The sequence below is a fragment of the Aulonocara stuartgranti genome (genome assembly GCF_965226115.1).
Source record: "Aulonocara stuartgranti genome assembly, chromosome: 10".
Classification (NCBI taxonomy): Eukaryota; Metazoa; Chordata; class Actinopteri; order Cichliformes; family Cichlidae; genus Aulonocara; species Aulonocara stuartgranti.
The window spans coordinates 29933315-29951662 of NC_138946.1; the positions used below are offsets into that span (position 1 = coordinate 29933315).

The 18348-nt window shown below is 41.8% G+C and overlaps 1 protein-coding gene and 1 long non-coding RNA gene across 2 annotated transcripts in view; both read right to left on the bottom strand.

Moving 5' to 3' along the window:
- The window catches only part of opcml (opioid binding protein/cell adhesion molecule-like), a 436379-nt gene that overhangs the window by 279710 nt on the left and 138321 nt on the right, over window positions 1-18348 (bottom strand). The gene's annotated exons all lie outside the window — the stretch shown is intronic.
- On the bottom strand, window positions 10958-16886 carry LOC309715828. The gene is made up of 3 exons (XR_014279317.1): window positions 16698-16886; window positions 11197-11403; window positions 10958-11116 (listed from the first exon to the last, which is right to left on the bottom strand). It is a non-coding gene; the product is annotated as an uncharacterized lncRNA (long non-coding RNA).

Here is an 18348-nt window from a genome sequence, read left to right on the forward strand (position 1 = left end):
TGCAATGGTTGTTGCACTGTCTAGAAACTATATCCATGGGAAGGATCCTTAAGAAGCACCAAACTCTATATATGGCAACTCTGTTGCCATACAACTTTAATTATTTGTCAGACAGGATGTATGTAAATATCTACAACTATTTGTATTTCACTGCATGTTTATGCCTTTATGGAATATAAGTTGAGAGGTCATGCTGGTATCTGTATACCTAACTGTATCACACACATCTGACTCAACCAACATACACCTACCTCAGTCAGTCCAGTTGACTTGACAGGCATAATAACAGCTTGCGTTTTATTCAGGCTCTAAAAAAGGACTAAGCTTTATTTTTAAGCTTTAAGTCGATTTTCTTTGAGCACATAATCATACAACAGTAACTGCATGTTGATGTTTGAGCACTTCCATAGCACAGGTAACCTACAGCTCAATACTGTGCCTGAATGCCTCCTGTGTAGACACAGATGGAGCTCCACAGCTGCTGCTGCTGCTCTGCTAAAGTGCTGCTCACGCAGTGGCTTCTTTTTAGACACGAGTTTAGTCACTGACACACACACATACACAGGGAAAGCTGTGACATAACTAAGACCACAAATATGCTGACATGATTCATCTTTTGTGATTTCACTTTCTGCATCTCTCTGTCATATAGTTTTTCCTCAAGGACTGTGCAGAGTTGCAGAATTTGTTTCCTACATGGATAATTGTGTTTTCAGACTGGAAAAATGATAAATTATCACTCAGCAACAATGAAAGAGATTAAGCCATTGTGCAGAAATTGAGGCTTCCTCTGATAACCGAGATGACACTCCTGCTTTTTCCCCCTTTTTTACACATTTCCTGGTTAATTTACTTAACTGAGTAAAAGGTGATTGCTTTCCAGCATGTGTCACAGCAGCATCAGAAAATGCCTCAATGGGGCATTTGGTTCCACCAAGAGTGCTTGCTCTGTCTAGCCCATTTCTTGAACTAACTGTATAAATGTCTGGAGGGCACAATTACAACCGGCAATGGAAAAGAAAATGTTGGCATTGAGAAGAAAAACGAGGTGTAATCTTACTTATTTTTCTTATCTGTGGAAGTCCAGAAAGACTGAGAGGGTACAGTATTTCCCCAGATAAAAGCCCAAATGATATTCCACACACGGAAACAGTGACTCAGAAGTACACAGTGGATCTTGCTATCTTCACTTGGTATTCCTATTGGTTTGTTTTGAACTAAACTAAAGCCTTCCCTGTCTGCCGCTGACTTATGAATTTAGCTTTTCTAAAAGGAAAATAAATGAGTGTATTTTAATAATATATTATCAGCTTTATTCCTTCTCACAGAAAAAAGCAAAAAAACAGGACAGGTTCAGCGATTGAAGACGTTTGCAATGGCATGAGTCGATTAATTCCACACACTAGATCTTAATTAACTCAGCATAACCACACAGATGATTTGTGTGCTGATGGGATTTGGTGAACGGAGATGGCTGCTTGAAGTAGATATGGTCATTCAATATTCATTATCTTCTTGTCCCATTTTCTTACAGGGCTGAGCAGGTCCTTCCTGAAATCAAGATATCTTCCTTATGTCTTCAAATGCATAAAAAGTTCAATATGAAACCTTTATTTTAAATAATTCTATCAAAAGGCTGAACTATTTTAAAAATTAATCAACCTTGAAAGTTTTTTCCCCCACTGATTTAACAACATTAAAATAGTTTTTAGCCTTTCCCGTGAATCAAATATAAAATAAGCAAATTTGTTTAAAGTGAAAACTGCTTTTAGAGCTCTAATTCTTCCTGAGTTGCACATTTTACTTCAGGGCCAATTTGTTTGCACTAAATGTTATTACTAAGGATGTAATGTAATGCAATGTGTCTTCCAGTGTTAGTTGACTGTAACTAAGATGAGGAAAAACCTCAGAGGATGGATTTGTTGTCTTTATCAAAAGCCAATGAGGAGACAAATATAAACCATTCATCTGGCCTCAGTCTCTCATCACAAACCCTTGGGGAGTGGCATTAACAGAGAGACAATTACAGAGAAAACGTGACGCTGTAAGTGTGTTGAAAGGATGCGCCATACTGTTGCACAAACCCATAATAACATGTGCAATTGAGTAGGCTCTTCTCCAAACATGTTATTGTTTCCATTATATTTGCACTGACAAACTGTGGTGGAACACCATGGCACTGAACACAGTAACCTCCTTTCATCTACTCTGTGTGCACTGAGCAGGGTCTCAGTGGTGTCTTGCTTTCATTATTGTTTTTGTTTGTGGGGTTGAATAGTGAACAAAACAAAAGAACATACAAGCTCACATTTATGCTGTTATGAGTTACAGATTCTTCAAAATTGCAGATAAGGACCACTGTGTTGCAGTTTCCTTTTGTTAACAGATCGAAATGCATTAATATGCATTTTTTGGCTGCTTATGTGAAATGAAAATTTTTTAATAAATGTTTTTTGGATGTGTTATATTTTTTTATGAAGCAGGGTATTGGCCATTTCACAGAATTCTGCAAATTGCCGATAATTGTAGTAGTTGTTAATTTATTGTTTCCGTTATGAACCACTGTTGTGTTGACATGGTTATTCTTTTCCTTATCGCATTTTATTTAATGACCTGATGAAAAACCCAGGGGGTCATGTGACTAAGTTAGACATGAATCCTTTGTGGGGGTTTACCTCAGTCTAAAAATAGGTCAAACCACTACATGAATAAATGGTGCACAAATTTTAAAGAGCTCAAACTGAGAACCTCGAACCAACAACAACAAAAAAACACCAAGAAACTAAACATGGAAAAAAATTAACCCACTTGAAAAAGAAAAAAAAACACCAAAAAACTATTCATCATAAAATTAAGTAAATATACAGACTCGACAAATAATAGACTAACAGCAGTAATCAAATCTGCAAATATTTAATATGGACAGCATCAGTTTCATGCTTCATCTCCTGCTTTGCGTTTGAGTGGGAGCCCGTCAAAAACCTGTCCATTATTCTAGCGGTGTCCAAGCATTCTGTTTCCCATCATTCCCATCATTGGCTCTGCATCCCACCCAGAGGACACGCCCACCACTTTTTGGAACCACTGGTCTACTGTATTTTCTTCACTTGACCTGAATAGTGGCTATTGGCAGGTGGAAATGAGGTACGGGAGATAACTGCATTAATTTGCCCCTTGGGTTTCTACCAGTTTAACCACCTGCGACATTCCAGAGACTAATGGAAAGAACCGTGGGGGATCTGAAAGCTGTTGTGTGTATTTGGATGTTATCATCATTTTCTCCAGATGCTGGAAACAACACATCCAAGATGCCCAATGTATCTGTACCCTCTTCTGTGGAACCAGCTTCCAGTTTGGATTCGGGAGACAGACACTATCTCTACTTAAAAATTTCCTTTTTGCTAAAGCATATAGTTAGGGCTGGACCAGGGGACCCTGAATCCTCCCTTAGTTATGCTGCAATAGACGTAGGCTGCCGGGGATTCCCATGATGCATTGAGTTTTTCCTTTCCAGTCACCTTTCTCACTCACTATGTATTAATAGACCTCTCTGCATTGAATCATATCTGTTATTAACCCTTTAAGACCTACCATAGAACCAAGTTTGCTTTAATAATATGTCTGCATTAGGTGCATAGTAATTACATAAATTGCAAAAAAGTGCAATAAACTACAAAAAAATTGAAAATCGTTTTTGTTTTTTTAACATATATTTCTAGTTAGAGAAATTTAAGAGGCTTATCCCTCAAAACTGTAAATACAAAAAAGTTACACAAACTAGTTTCCCACCACAGGAAATTTATTTTGAGTGTCTTCATAGTTTTCTTTTTGAAATACACCAATTTTTATATACTGCAGGAAAAGCGAAAATAAATATTATAGTGCAAATTTGCAAAATAACAGCATATGCATCAAAATAAACTATTTCCAGCAGTGCAATAGGAGTCCTAAGCATCCCAGAAACGACACAGAAAGTCATAAACTCAAACATAACTTTTTAAAACACATAACAAGTAAAACACAAGCTCATAAGGCCCCGATTGTAAAAAACTACATTTCCGCAAAATGACGTCACTTCCGGTTTCGGGCAGGTCATGCGGTCATGTGATAGTTCGCGCTGATGGACGTAGGAAGTGTTACAAACAGCTGATGGATCGGCGAAGCGTGTTTCTGGAATATCATGTTTTGTTGCTGCAAGTGATTTTTATGCAGTTTTTGCAAAGCTATATGTGGAAGGAAACTGTGACCTAGGACAAGCTGATGGCATCAGATGTAAGTACAACTCCTCCAGTTTCATATGCAAAAAAAATTATTGCGCTAGCTTACGTGGTTGCAGAGCTACCGGGATTTAAAAATTGTTACGCAAAACAGAGCGTGCCCGCTCCGATCGACTGTAAAGGGTTAACCTCTGTCTCTCTTCCACAGCATGTCTTTATCCTGTCTTCCTTCTCTCACCCCAACCGGTCGCAGCAGATGGCCCCGCCCCTCCCTGAGCCTGGTTCTGCCGGAGGTTTCTTCCTGTTAAAAGGGAGTTTTTCCTTCCCACTGTCGCCAAAGTGCTTGCTCATAGGGGGTCATATGATTGTTGGGTTTTTCTCTGTATCTATGAAGCGCCTTGAGGCGACTTTTGTTGTGATTTGGCGCTATATAAATAAAATTGAATTGAATTGAATTGAATCTGACTTAAAGAGAGGAAGAAGGAAGCTAAAACAGCTTGTTTCACATAGTGAATGAATTGAGAGACTTTGCCAAGTTCCAGTATAAAATAAATACATATACAAAGTTAATGGTCCAAGGATTGCTACACAGTTATTACACTCAAATTAGGCAGAACTAGCAGCATGTGTCTTGGTGTTCAGGCAGTTGGAGGTATACCGGACCAAAAAAAAAAATGGTTAGAGTTTATAAAGCAGCTATGGAAATGGTGGAAGTAAGTCAATGACTTATGTTATCAATAGGTACCAAATTAATGGCAAATGTCATTGGTACATTTTATTTTACTGACGAACATTTATATCAATCTCTTCATAGATAACAGATTTGTTTACATTCCTCCTGGGCAATACATGTCCAATATATGTAGTTTTGTGCTTTTTTTATGCTGATTAAATTTGTCTAAGAACCACATGTAAATGAGTATGACCTTTTGGTAACTTGGGCATTGTGCACTGATCCTTTCACTACCATGAAAACAAAAATCCAAATTTATGGGATGAATGGGAGTGAATGAATTTGTTTGTTTGTCTTTTGTTTGTTTGTTTGGTATGTAATTCTTATAATTGTTCTGTTTTTTGTTTCGTTTTTCTTTTTGCTTGTTTTTTTAGGTGACCTTTCAGAGACCTTTTTAGAATAGAATAGCAAACTCTGCCATTTATCAACAATCACCTACAGCTATTATTACAGTGCTTTGGGCTAAATGCTAATATTATCAGGGTCACCATCTTAATTTTGCATATTGCCACAAAAACATTTGCTAATTAACATTTACCATTAACTAAAACATAAACACATCCAAGGTTGTAAACAGTCTGGGTTTTGCTGAAATTTTGCCATATGTAAGTGAAATGAAAAAATGTATATAAGCTATTTACACAAGATAAACAAGAGTTATACAAGCTATGGCACTGAATCATGTCAATAGGACTGTATTTTTAATGTCCCTGGCCCAATAAATAGCCATTATCTGTCATAATCACTCCAATAGATATATGTATTAGAAGATGTCCTGTACTTTCTAGCAGCCCAGAAGTATGCTCTCTTTTGTAATCAGTAGTAAACTGATAGCAACCCAAGCAAGTACAGTAAGTGCTTGTGAAAATGTCACCCTGATAACTTGAAAATGGAACCATGAAAAATTTATATTTTACACATCTGATGAACTTTTTCTAATGCTAATCAGATGTGTTTGGTTCCTGAATGAAACCAAATGATCAAAATAACTCAAATTAAAAAGCAAATTGAAATATTAAGTGGAAAAATTAAATTAAATAAAAAATGAAAACAGTTCTCAGGAGTATCAAAAGTTAATGACTAAAGTAATTTTAATTTCTGCTACTGTGTACAATCAATTCTGAGAAAAAATTCTCAGACTGCAAATTTAATATACAGGCATAAAAATATCAGATTTTTTGACAATTGATATTGGATGTGCTTATGTTGAGACAATGCATATTATTCTCCAATGCCTGTGAACTGGTTTAAGATGAGTAAGGTTTATATCTTATAGGTTATGGTTACACATAATTCAGGATGAGATGTGATTTAGCCTAGAGAATCTGTTGAGTTTTATGAATTGCTCCTTTTGAGTAATGATAGATTTTCCTTACAGATTGTCAGTAAAATATTGAGGCAGTTTGGATAAAGTGATTGTAGGTCTGTGAAGCGCTTTCAGGACACTTTGAAAGAGTTGGATGGCTCTCCAAATACATGGCCATGCAGTTGGCTGTCAGTATTACTTTAACTTATACAGCCACATTGTTGTTTAAGGTTATAATGCTAACTTTAGATATTGCTGTGATGTTCCCTGGAGAGGCTTCATATGATTGTGCTGACAATTCTTCCTTAATCTGTCTGTATTCTTTGAGACAACTACCTCCAAAGATCACTGTCCTTTGAAAATACCCTTCTTGCTTTTACTTTTTCATAATAAGCCAAATGAAGTAAGACTTTTCAAATGTCTAGGTTTGGTTTCTTTCGCTTTGTCCCTTTTTTGATGTTTTTATTGCATTGCTACCTTTTTTCTACATTTTCTATCCACCCCCCCCCCCCCCCTTTTGTTTCAAGTATAGTATACCCACTGCTTATTAAGCTTCTAAGTGCTAATTGCCAGAGCTATTCAAGATCGAGGTCCACATAGTTAAAAACACATAAATACAAACTTCCATGGCTAGTAAAACTCTTTTCCTGCCTTGCCTCTTCACCCTTTTTTATGAGAAGTGACTGTTTTATATAATATTCTGGGAATATGCTTCTTATTTTAGCGCCGATTGTAATGTTTATAAGTAAAGGTTACTTATTACTTTTTACTAACATTTTTGATTAATGTTACACAATGTGTCTCTCAAGTCGTTGTTAAGTTTGTATTTGACAAAGATCATAATGTTTTCTTCCTGGCCATGTACTTTTAAAATTAAACCATCATCATGCTTTAACACATGTATACCAGAGGCCTTTACCAGAGGCCTGAGAGCTTGAGGGTCCTGCTCAGTATCTTTGCTGTTCCTAGGACTGCTGTCTTGGACAGAGATCTCCGATGTTGTTCATGGAATCTGCTGGAGCCACTCACCTAGCTTGGGGTCACTGCACCTAGTGCTCCAGTTACCACAGGGAGCACTGTTACCCTCTTCTCAAGCTGTTCTCTGAGCCCTTGGTACTTCTCTAGCTTCTCGTGTTCCTTCTTCCTGATGTTGCTGTCATTCAGGATTGCTGTGTCTATCACTGCATCAGTCTTCCTCTGCTTGTCCATCACTATTATATTCGGTTGGTTAGCCATCACCATTTTGTCCATAGGTATCCGGAAGTCCCACAGGATCACCCTAGGGGGCGTCTCCCATTTTGACCTCAGGACTTCCAGGCCAAATTCGGCCCAGATGTTTCTGTATACAATGCCATCCATTCCATGGATGCTCTGCCTGCTGGCGGCATGCACTCTGCTTTTATGTGATGGAAGGGGCATCTTTACGCAGCCTGCAACCGGCGTCTCACCTGGTGTGATAGACCCCAGCCTCTATGGATCTTGTTCTTGTGCTGCCATGATTAGTGCTTCTCTGCTGTCTTTCAGGCCGGTTTTGTCCAGCCACTGGTAGGACCTCTGGATGTCAGCCACTTCCTCTGCCTGCCGGTGGTACATACTGTGCAAATCAAATTCAAATTTTATTTGTCACACACACAGTATGACATGTGGTGAAATGCTTATATGACACTAAGAATTGACAGTAAGATTTACAGATTTATAGATTACTACAAAATTTACAGATTTTAACTTAGAAATTTACAATAAAAATGTGCAAATAACAGTTTACAAAATAATTTATGAATAAGAAGAAATTATAAATTATAAGAAGTATGCAAAAACCAGAATGCGTGTGGTGACGTCACACCTGGTTTAGTATTCAAATAGCCTAGGGGAAGAAACTCCTCATCATTCTCTCTGTTTTGGCTTTAGGGAGACCTCAGCAGTGGGGAGGGGGAGTCCATTGTTGGGAACGGAGAGGTCCATCATAATCTTCCTGGCTTTAGTCTTGCACGGTTTGGTGTAGATGGACAGTAGATGAGGAAGCTCTGACTGAATGATGCATTTGGCCAAGCACACTACGCTTTGCACATCTTGTCTGTCCTGCTTGGTGCTGTTCCCAAGGGGCCTATCCTCTCATGATGGTTTCTCCTCTTTGCTGCACCTCAACAGACAGTTTTTGATTTTGTATCTTTTGAGACTGTTCCTGTCATTGCTCCTGAGCTTCTCTTTCCTCTTCCCGCTCCTGCTCCCAGAGCAGCTCGGACCCAGGTCTCCCCTGCATCCATTTCAGTTCCTCAGGTGGGAGTGGCAGAGGAACCGCCTCAGTCACCTGCTCAGTCACCTACAACTCCCACATCTCCAGATGTTGGTGTGGTAGCCGCTAACGTCTGTCTCCACTAAGGGCTTTGGTGAGCCCCTCTAGCACCTCCTTGTGTCCACTGATGGCTCTGATGAGCTGGTTCAGCCACCATCTGCTCCATCTGCGACTTCTACGCCGTCACCTGCAGCGCCGTCACCTGCAGCGCCACCACCTGTGGCTTCCATGCCATTGCGTGCAGCGCAACCACCTGCTCAACCATTTGCAACAACCACCCCGCTGTCTGGTCTTGCGCCATCTGGTCCTGCCTCGCCTGGTCCTGCCCTATCTGGTCCTTACTCATCTGGTCCTACCTTGTCTATTTCTGTGCACCAGCCACGTGCCAAGCCGTCCATGAGCCTCGGGTCACATCCACGCCTGCTGTACTGCCACCGCCTTCCAAGCAGTGGGTCTCTGGACCAGCTCCGTTTTCCATTACGGTGCTGTTGATCTCCGGGTCGGCCCCCAGAACTGCTTTTGGACTTTGATTGACCCAGCTCCTCTGTTTTGTTTTGGACCCCTGCTGCTGGGATTTTTTGTTTTGAACTCTGTTTTTGTTCATTTCTGGACATGAAACAGGGCCATATGCAAAATGCAACAATACTTCTGTCAGTTGTTTCAGAGTTTTGGGCTTTAGTATGTTGATTAGAACAAGTGGCACTTTTCTTCTCCTTAATTTGGCAAGCATAAACTTTCAGCCAATGTGCTCATTCCTTCACACACAGCAGAATGCCTTGGTGGAAGGTGTTAAACTAATTGCTGAGAAATTGTGGGCTTCAGGACCTGAAAATTTGATTAGTAGGTGCTGTAACTGTCTATGTGCTGTGCCGATGGAGGTGTGTTTTTGCTTGAAAATGGCAAAAGTATTTACTTCAGAATATTACTTGAGACAAAAGATTTACTATGCTACCAGTATGGTATTATACTGTTATTCCACTTGTTCTTTTTTATAAACAATTTATTGCTTCAAACTGTACAAGGTACTGTAAAAGGCTATATTTCCCAAATAATACTGGTAAAGGCTAATGATTTAAAATGACTGATTTTAAAATCCTCAAAATTAATTGAGCTTTCAAGATTAACCCATAATGAAAGCCACTGTAACATTAATTCATTCAGTAATTAACAAATTTCAGTCATTTGATTATTTTTAACAAAAAATAAATAAATAGATAGACAAACATATGCACTTATACCTGCAGGCATGACCAATTAACCTAACCCCACTAACTGTATGTTTTAGGGAGTACCAGGAGAGAACCAATGCAAGAACATGCAAGCTCCACACAGAAAGGCCCTGGTGAAGAGATGCAATTGAACTCTGGACCTTCTTGCTGTGAGATAACAGCAACAATCACTGCACCACCGTGCTGCTGGTCGTTTGTCTTTAAGTGTTAACCCTGCGACACACTGGAAAGATTTACACAGTATAGGTTAAGGACAAAAACCAGACAATGAACACAAATTTGAATTTACTATGAAAGCTAACAGCAAAGACAGAACCTGAAGAACAACATCCTCAAATTTTATTTAACCAAAAAACCAACAATGATTCAGTACTACAATGCCAACAAACACCATACAACAGATGCTCTGCACTGGTTATTTACAAAATAGTCAGATTAACAAAATGATCGGACCATGACTGGTTTTATATTCAAAAGCAAAAGAATGGCAGCAACCAGGCTATTGGCGCCATTTTTTGAGCTGTTGTAGCAGCTCTCTATGTTTGTCACATTTTTTTTACTATTTTAGTGCTTCTTTTGTCATATTTTCTCGATAGTTTTAAAAAAAAAAAATCTTAATCTTTTGCTTTAATTGTCTGGATATTTTCACAATTATTTCTGATACTCACACAATGTCTGTGTAAGTATCTGAAATTTACTTTTGCATGGTTGTTAGTGTAGTGCAGCCACATTGTTATCAGGACCTGAATAAACTCAAACAACATAAGATCCATTATTTGTACTATTAAAAATTTACTTTTAAAAAAAGGCTTGATTTGATTTGAGGGACCAGACAAAGAGCGATTCACAAGAGCCTTATGAAGAAAACATCGAGGGAACAGTTTACCCTCCCCAGGCTTGGGGAGGGTGCCCGAGGGCAAGCGTCTGGTGGCCGGGCACAGCCTGAAAAGGGGACATGGGCCCATCCTCCCATGGGCAGCGCCATAGGGGTCGGTGCATTGTGTGCCGGGCAGCGGCCAGGAGCGGAGGCCCTGGTGGACTGATCCCCAGCTGCCAAGACTGGCAATCGGGACATGGAATGTGTCACCTCTCTGGTGGGGAAGGAGCCTGTCACGGGGCCAAGTGGCCTGTACTGAACAGGACTCAGGTGCAGAAACCCAGAGCAGAGACAGAAGATGATGTAACAATTTATTAGGCTTAAGTGCAAAAAAAGAAAACGTAGCAAAGACAAAAAAACAATAAGACGTGGAGTTTGACGAGGCGTGGCCTGGGGAACGTGGCTAGGGCGAGGGAATGAGGCCTGAGATGCAGAGTGGAGCTGAGCAGGGAACAGTCACACTGAAGAGAGAAGATAGAGGAGTTAGGGAGGTAGTGGAGGCAGCTCTGAAGTGGCCAGTTGTAAGAGTAGCAATTCTTACTTGCAGCAGGGGACATGGAGTGTTGAGAGGGGGGTGATCAGAATCCAGGGGAGGCTGAGTGGCGTGGAAAGGCTGACCTGAGATCCGGGGCTTCAGATGGAGTGTGATGGCAGGAGGGCAGGCAGGTGAGGCACAGAGAGATTTTCAAAATGATTGCTTGGTATCCTGAGTCCGGAGGTGGAGCGTGAGCCAAGGTGAATACAGCAACTGCAGCACAAGAGAGTCTTGTTAACAAGATGGATCACAGCAAGAACTTGAAGTATAAGGCCTGTTACCAATATGTGTTGATGACGAACTGGCAGTGAATGAACATCAACGTGTGGTTTAAATCCCTCTGGCTTGATTGCCTGCAATAGGCTCCAGGTGTGCAGGAGCTGGAGTTGGCCCTGCCCAGGGACGGATCCCAGGTCAGTTCAGGAGCCTTATGGAAATTCCAGCCACCCACCGCAGACCATGACAGTGACGTTGAGAGGTACCGGCTAGATATAGTCAGGCTCACCTCTCCGCATGGCTTGGGCTCTGGAACCAGTCTCCTGGAGAGGGGCTGGACTCTGTGTCCGTCTGGAGTTGTCCCTGGTGAGAGGGGTGGGTATCCTAATATCCCCTCGGCTTGCTGCCGGTACGTTGGGGTTTTTCCTGGTGGATGAGAGGGTTTGTTCCCTGCGCCTTAGGGTCGGGGAACGGGTCCTGACTGTCATCTGCGCTTATGCGCCAAGTGGCAGTTCAGAGTACCCAGCCTTCTTAGAGTCCCTGGGTGGGGTGCTGGAAGGTGCTCCACCTGGAGACTCTGTTGTCCTACTGGGAGACTTCAATGCTCACGTGGGTAATGACAGCGAGACCTGGAGGGGCGTGATTGGGAGGAACGGCCTCCCTGATCTGAACCCGAGCGGTGTTTTGTTATTGGACTTCTGTGCAAATCACAGTTTGGCCATAGCAAACACCTTGTTCGAACATAAGCGTGTCCATAAGTGCACGTGGCACCAGGACGCTCTAGGCCGCAGGTCGATGATCGATTTTGTAATCGTATCACCAGACCGGCGACCATATGTTCTGGACACTTGGCAGGGGCGGATCTAGAGAAATTTTCTTAGGGTGGCATGAGGGTGGCAAAGAAATCAAATGGGGTGGCAAAATCAAAGCCTTTTTTTTTTCAAACACATATGCAGGTAATGATTCAAATGCAGTAAGTATACACATTTTTAATATAAATATAGTCTATAACTTAATTATTGTCTGTAGCCCACATAATTAAACACTTTAGTTACATAAAACATGTGATTTTTGATTTTATGTACTGTATAGCCTGTATAATAAATAAATATGTAGCCCAATAAGTATAAAATCCAGAATATTACACAACAACGGGCGGTTCATTTACAAACACAGGTCTAACTTAAGTTTCACACTGTTTTTTGTTAGAAAACAGTCACATTGTTACAGCTTAAATTACACAAAATGTCAGGAATCTGCACTGTCATGAACAAAAATTTAATCCTAATTTTTCATGATTTGTTGGATGAACCCAATGAGGTCTGAAATACAATCGGCCATTTTTGACTCCTTTTGAGTTTACGTTTGTATTTCACCCTCAGATTGTTTCATTTTATTTTTTTTCCCTTGCCTTGTTTGGTATCTTTTCAGCTCAACTGAATTTAGTTTGTTTTTTTCACTGACATACTGCATTAGTATTACTGATCTGAAACTTAAAATCCTAGTAGTATTTTTTACTGTACAAAAAAACCACAGACATGTTGAGTAAATTTTTATAACTTGAACTGCAAATATAAATTGTACATTTTGTAAACTACAACTATTTATCTAAAAATGCAGCCAATACACACGACAATACACGTTTTTTTCATTTTGTATAAGAATTTAAAAATATTACTAAAACTAAAATGAGAGAAAAATCAGGTGTCGCATTAACATGCCCCACAAATGATGTGTGCCAGTAAAAAAAAGCTTTTCCACCAAAAGACAGAGGAGAACAGCACAGGGATAAACCTGCAGGCCTGACAACAGGAGGTGTATCACTCCGCTGGTTTTATACTCAGTGTTTACGTTGCAAATGTGCCTTAGTGACATTCATTAGTGCCCTCACTGACACACAAAACAAAACAACGACTACACCACACACTAAGTATACACTCCACACTAAACGTCACAAATCTCCCACATCTAAAAACTCTCTCTCTCTCTCTCTCTCTCACTCGCTCGCTCTGTCTTGCTGCCGTTACCGTCACTCCCAAAACTCTCCCCTCTTCCTAAACAACCAAATCCTACGTGTTGACATTTGTTTTTTAATTGGTCGACATGGTACAGTTTTCCATCGATAGGAAAGCGGTGACTTTTTTTCTTTTACTGTTTTTGCGCTGTCCTTAGAAAACACTTAAAACACACACACAAACATGACGACAGTATTTAGAAAAAAGCGTGGCTTATATATATTATCATAACTCTGGATCTACTGGCCTGTAATTAAAATTTAAAAACTTTGAAGTCCGAACTTTCAGTGTGGGCTGAAATAGCGACTGAGCGTGGCTGCAGCTTGTTGCTATGTCAGCTTACATCAGTCATGTGATTTGGAGGTGCAGCGTGTCCGTGGACCACAGAGGGTTAATAACACTCACATTCCTTCCATTTCCAGAGTGTAACATCCAAACACCTGTGTAAAATCTGAAATTCCCATGGTGTTGTTCAAAATGTGCTCTGGCACAATCATAAGCATCGCTTGCTACTGAAAACAAGAAAAAAGCTGGTCTGCGCCATGGGCTGAGCCATTTGTTAATGGTGAGGGGTGAACACTATGCAATATTTTCAGTTTTAGCATTTATATTCACTGTTGACTGTAACTACGCTCAAAGTGTTAATGCCATCTTATTTTAATAAACAACACTGTCATATGGGCGACCGTGGCTCGGCTGCGAACCATGGCTCAGGGGGTTGGGAAGCACATCTGTAACCGGAAGGTCACTGGTTCGATCCCCGGGCTTTCTGTCCTGGTCATTGTGTCCTTGGGCAAGACACTTTACCCTATCGCCTACTGGTGTTGGCCAGAGGGGCCGATGGCGCGATATGGCAGCCTCGCCTCTGTCAGTCTGCCCCAGGGCAGCTGTGGCTACAACTGTAGGTTGCCTCCACCAGTGTGTGAGTGCGAGAGTGAATGAATAGTGGCATTGTAAAGCGCTTTGGGTACCTTGAAAAGCGCTTTACAATGGATATAAATCCAATCCATTATATGCAAAACTAGGGTGGCACTTGGGGTAGCAAGGGATCATTTTAGGGTGGCACTTGCCACCCCCTGCCACCCTTCTAGATCAGCCCCTGACACTTGGGTAAAGAGAGGGGCTGAGCTGTCAACTGATCACCACCTGGTGGTGAGTTGGATCAGGTGGCGGGGGAGGACGCTGGACAGACCCGGTGCACCTAAACACCTAGTGAGGGTGTGCTGGGAACATCTAGCAGAGGCCTCAGTCCGCGAGATCTTCAACGCACACCTCCGGCAGAGCTTCAACAGCATTCTGAGGGAGACTGGGGACATTGAGTCCGAATGGACCATGTTCAGCGTCTCCATTGCCGAAGCTGCTGCATTGAGCTGCGGCCGCAAGGTGGTTGGTACCTGCCGTGGTGGTAATCCCCGAACCAAATGGTGGACACCAGAGGTGAAGGAAGCCACCAGGCTGAAGAAGGAGTCCTATCAGGCTTGGTTAGCCTGTGGGACTCCAGAGGCAGCCAACAGGTATCGACAGGCCAAGCGGAATGCGGCTTGGGCAGTGGCTGAAGCAAAAATTTGGGTGTGGGAGGAGTTCAGAGAAGCCATGGAAAAAGACTTTCGGACTGCCGCAAAGAGATTCTGGCAAACCGTCAGGCGTCTCAGGAGGGGAAAGCGGTGCTATACCTGCACTGTGTATAGTGCTGGCGGAGCGCTGCTGACTTCGACTGAGAAAATTGTCAGGCGGTGGAAGGAATACTTCGAGGACCCCCTTAATCCCACTGACACGTCATCCGAGGAGGAAGCAGAGTCTGGGGATGACCCGCCAGTTTCCGGGAGCGAGGTCACTGAGGCATTTAAACAACTCCTTGGTGGCAGAGCCCCTGGTGTCCGCCCCGAGTTCCTGAAGGCTCTGTCCTGGCTGATATGCCTCTACAATGTTGCATGGAGGTCAGGGGCAGTACCCCTGGACTAGCAGAGCGGGGTGGTGGTCCCCATCTTTAAGGGGGACCGGAGGGTGTGTTCCAATTACAGGGGGATCACACTCCAATTTCGAAAACACAACTTTCTTTTTTTAAAAGTTTTTTTTATAAAGCTCTGACTTGTATTATGAGTCTGTGGTCTGGGAGAGAGTCCTGTAACTCTCTGTCTCCAAAATACAGTATATAATGACCAATGCTGGGCAATTAATTATATAGTTACTTCTTCAAAAAAGTAACTCAGTTTGGCAAACAAAGTTTTTTGCAGCTATTTTTTTTTAATGCAGCCAAGGCATTTTTAAATAAACATTTCAAACTATTTACAGAACAATCAGCTGTTCTGCATCAAATCTGATGCCACACAAATTATTTGTGTCACTCCAAAAAATTATTTCTGTCCACTATGAGATAAAGGAGAACAACAGCCTGATACCTGCAGGCCTGACAACAGGAGATGTATCACTCCTGTAACACCTGTAACAGTCGCCTAATTGTTCTGACACACACAACAAAACTATTGACTACACTACACACTAACGACACAAGATTTGCGCTTAACGTCGCAAATCTCTCACATCTCAAAGCACCGCCGTCACTCCTAAAACTTCCCCCGTTTCTTAACAACTAGATGCCACGTTGTCATATCATTTTTTGATTGGTCGACATGGTACTTTTTTGGACGAATAGGAAAGGGAGAGGGGGGTGGGGTTTATTTTTGCTCACAGCCTTTTTTCTTATAAAACGCCGATTTAACCATTTCTTCCCGCAGTAAATTTAAACAACGACAGTATTCAGGAAGAAAACCAAACATTGCATATTTTTTTTATCATAACTCTGGTTTTACGTGGCCTATCAACACAATTTAAAAACTGGTATAAAGTCCCCAATTTTTCCGTCAATTGTTCCGTCTGTCCTGCTCACATCTCCAATGGTTGTACACGTTGTCATTAATGTGGTTTCACTCCACATCAGCCACGCCGGTTTGCCAGCTAAAACACCGGTGTCGGCACATAAGGACGCTTGTTTTGTTTTGTGTGTCAGTGAGGGCACTAGCCTGTCAACGACGTTGATTGGCTGCGCATATACGGATTATTGGGTGGACTATGGGATAAAGTGGCATCGTTCATATATGGAAGCAGCCAGTCACTTACTGACTAACACTGCAAAACAGAATTGTTTAACCCTTTACAGCCGATCGGAGCGGGCACGCTCTGTTTTGCGTAACTATTTTTAAATCCCGGTAGCACTGCAACCACGTTAGCTAGCGCAAAAATTTTTTTTGCATATGAAACCGGAGGAGTTGTACTTACATCTTATGCCATCAGCTTGTCCTAGGTCACGGTTTCCTTCCACATAAAGCTTTGCAAAAACTGCATAAAAAGCGCTTGCAGGAACAAAAACATAATATTCCAGAAACACGCTTTACCGATCCAATCAGCTGATCATAACACTTCCTACGTTGGAATAGACGTCAGCGCGAACTTTTGCATTTCCGCCATTACCTGCCCGAAACCGGAAGTGACGTCATTTTCACGGAAATGTAGTCTTTTTTACTATCAGGGCCTCAGGGCCTATAGTCGTCTTTTTAAAAGTTATCTTTGACTTTATGACTTTCTGTGTCGTTTCTGGGATGCTTAGGACTCATATTGCACTGCTGGAAATAGTTTATTTTGATGCATATGCTGCTTTTTTGCAAATTTGCAGTATAATATTTATTTTCGTTTTTCCTGCAGTGTATAAAAATTGGTGTATTTCAAAAATAAAACTATGAAGACACTCATAATAAATTTCCTGTGGTGGGAAACTATTTTGTGCAACTTTTTTGTATTTACAGTTTTGAGGGATAAGCCTCTTAAATTTCTCTAACTACAAATATATGTTAAAAAAGCAAAAACGATTTTCAATTTTTTTGTAGTTTATTGCACTTTTTTGCAATTTATGTAATTACTATGCACTTAATGAATACATATTATTAAAATCTGGGCTATAATGGTTGTATTGATGTATAGCAACTTGAAATGCTCCCAAAAATGGCTCCACAGTATGTAAAAATATGATATAAGCTCTGGCGAACTTGGTTCTATGGTAGGTCTTAAAGGGTTAAGTATTAATTTTAATTTCAATTCAGGTTAGATTTTTTTTGTGCGCAAGGCAGAATTTCTGTGTGCAGAGACTGTGCCCGCAGTGCGCAATTGCGCACGTGCGCAGCTTAGAGGGAACATTGGTCTGGCCCATTGCTACGGGCCATTCGATCCCTTTATAACCGTTGCAAGAGCTTGGTTCGCATTGCTGGTAATAAGTCGGACTCGTTCCCGGTGGGTGAATGGCTCCGCCAGGGCTGCCCTTTGTCACCGATTCTGTTCCTAATTTTTATGGACAGGATTTCTAGGCGCAGCCAAGTGGCGGAGGGCTTTCACTTCGGTGGCCTCAGAATCTTATCTCTGCTTTTCGTGGATGATGTGGTTCTGTTGGCTTCATCGAGTGAAGGCCTCCAGCTCGCACTGGAACGGTTCGCAGCCGAGTGTGAAGCAGTGGGAATGAGGATCAGCACCTCCAAATCTGAGGGCATGGTTCTCAGCCAGAAAAGGGTGGAGTGCTTGTTCGCGAGTGATGGGAGAAGGGAGCCGGAGATCGACAGATGGATTGGTGCTACGGCTGCAGTGATACGGACGCTGCACCAGTCCGTCGTGGTGAAGAGGGACCTGAGTGTAAAAGCGAAGCTCTCAATTTACCGGTCGATCTACGTCCCTACCCTCACCTATGGCCACGAGCTGTGGGTAGTGACCGAAAGAACGAGATCGTGAATACAAGCGGCGGAAATGAGCTTCCTCCGAAGGGTGGTTGGCTTCTCCCTTATAGATAAGGTGAGAAGTTTGGCCATCCGGGAGGGGCTCAGAGTAGAGCCTCTGCTCCTCCACATCGAAAGGAGCCAGCTGGGGTGGTTCGGGCATCTGACAAAGA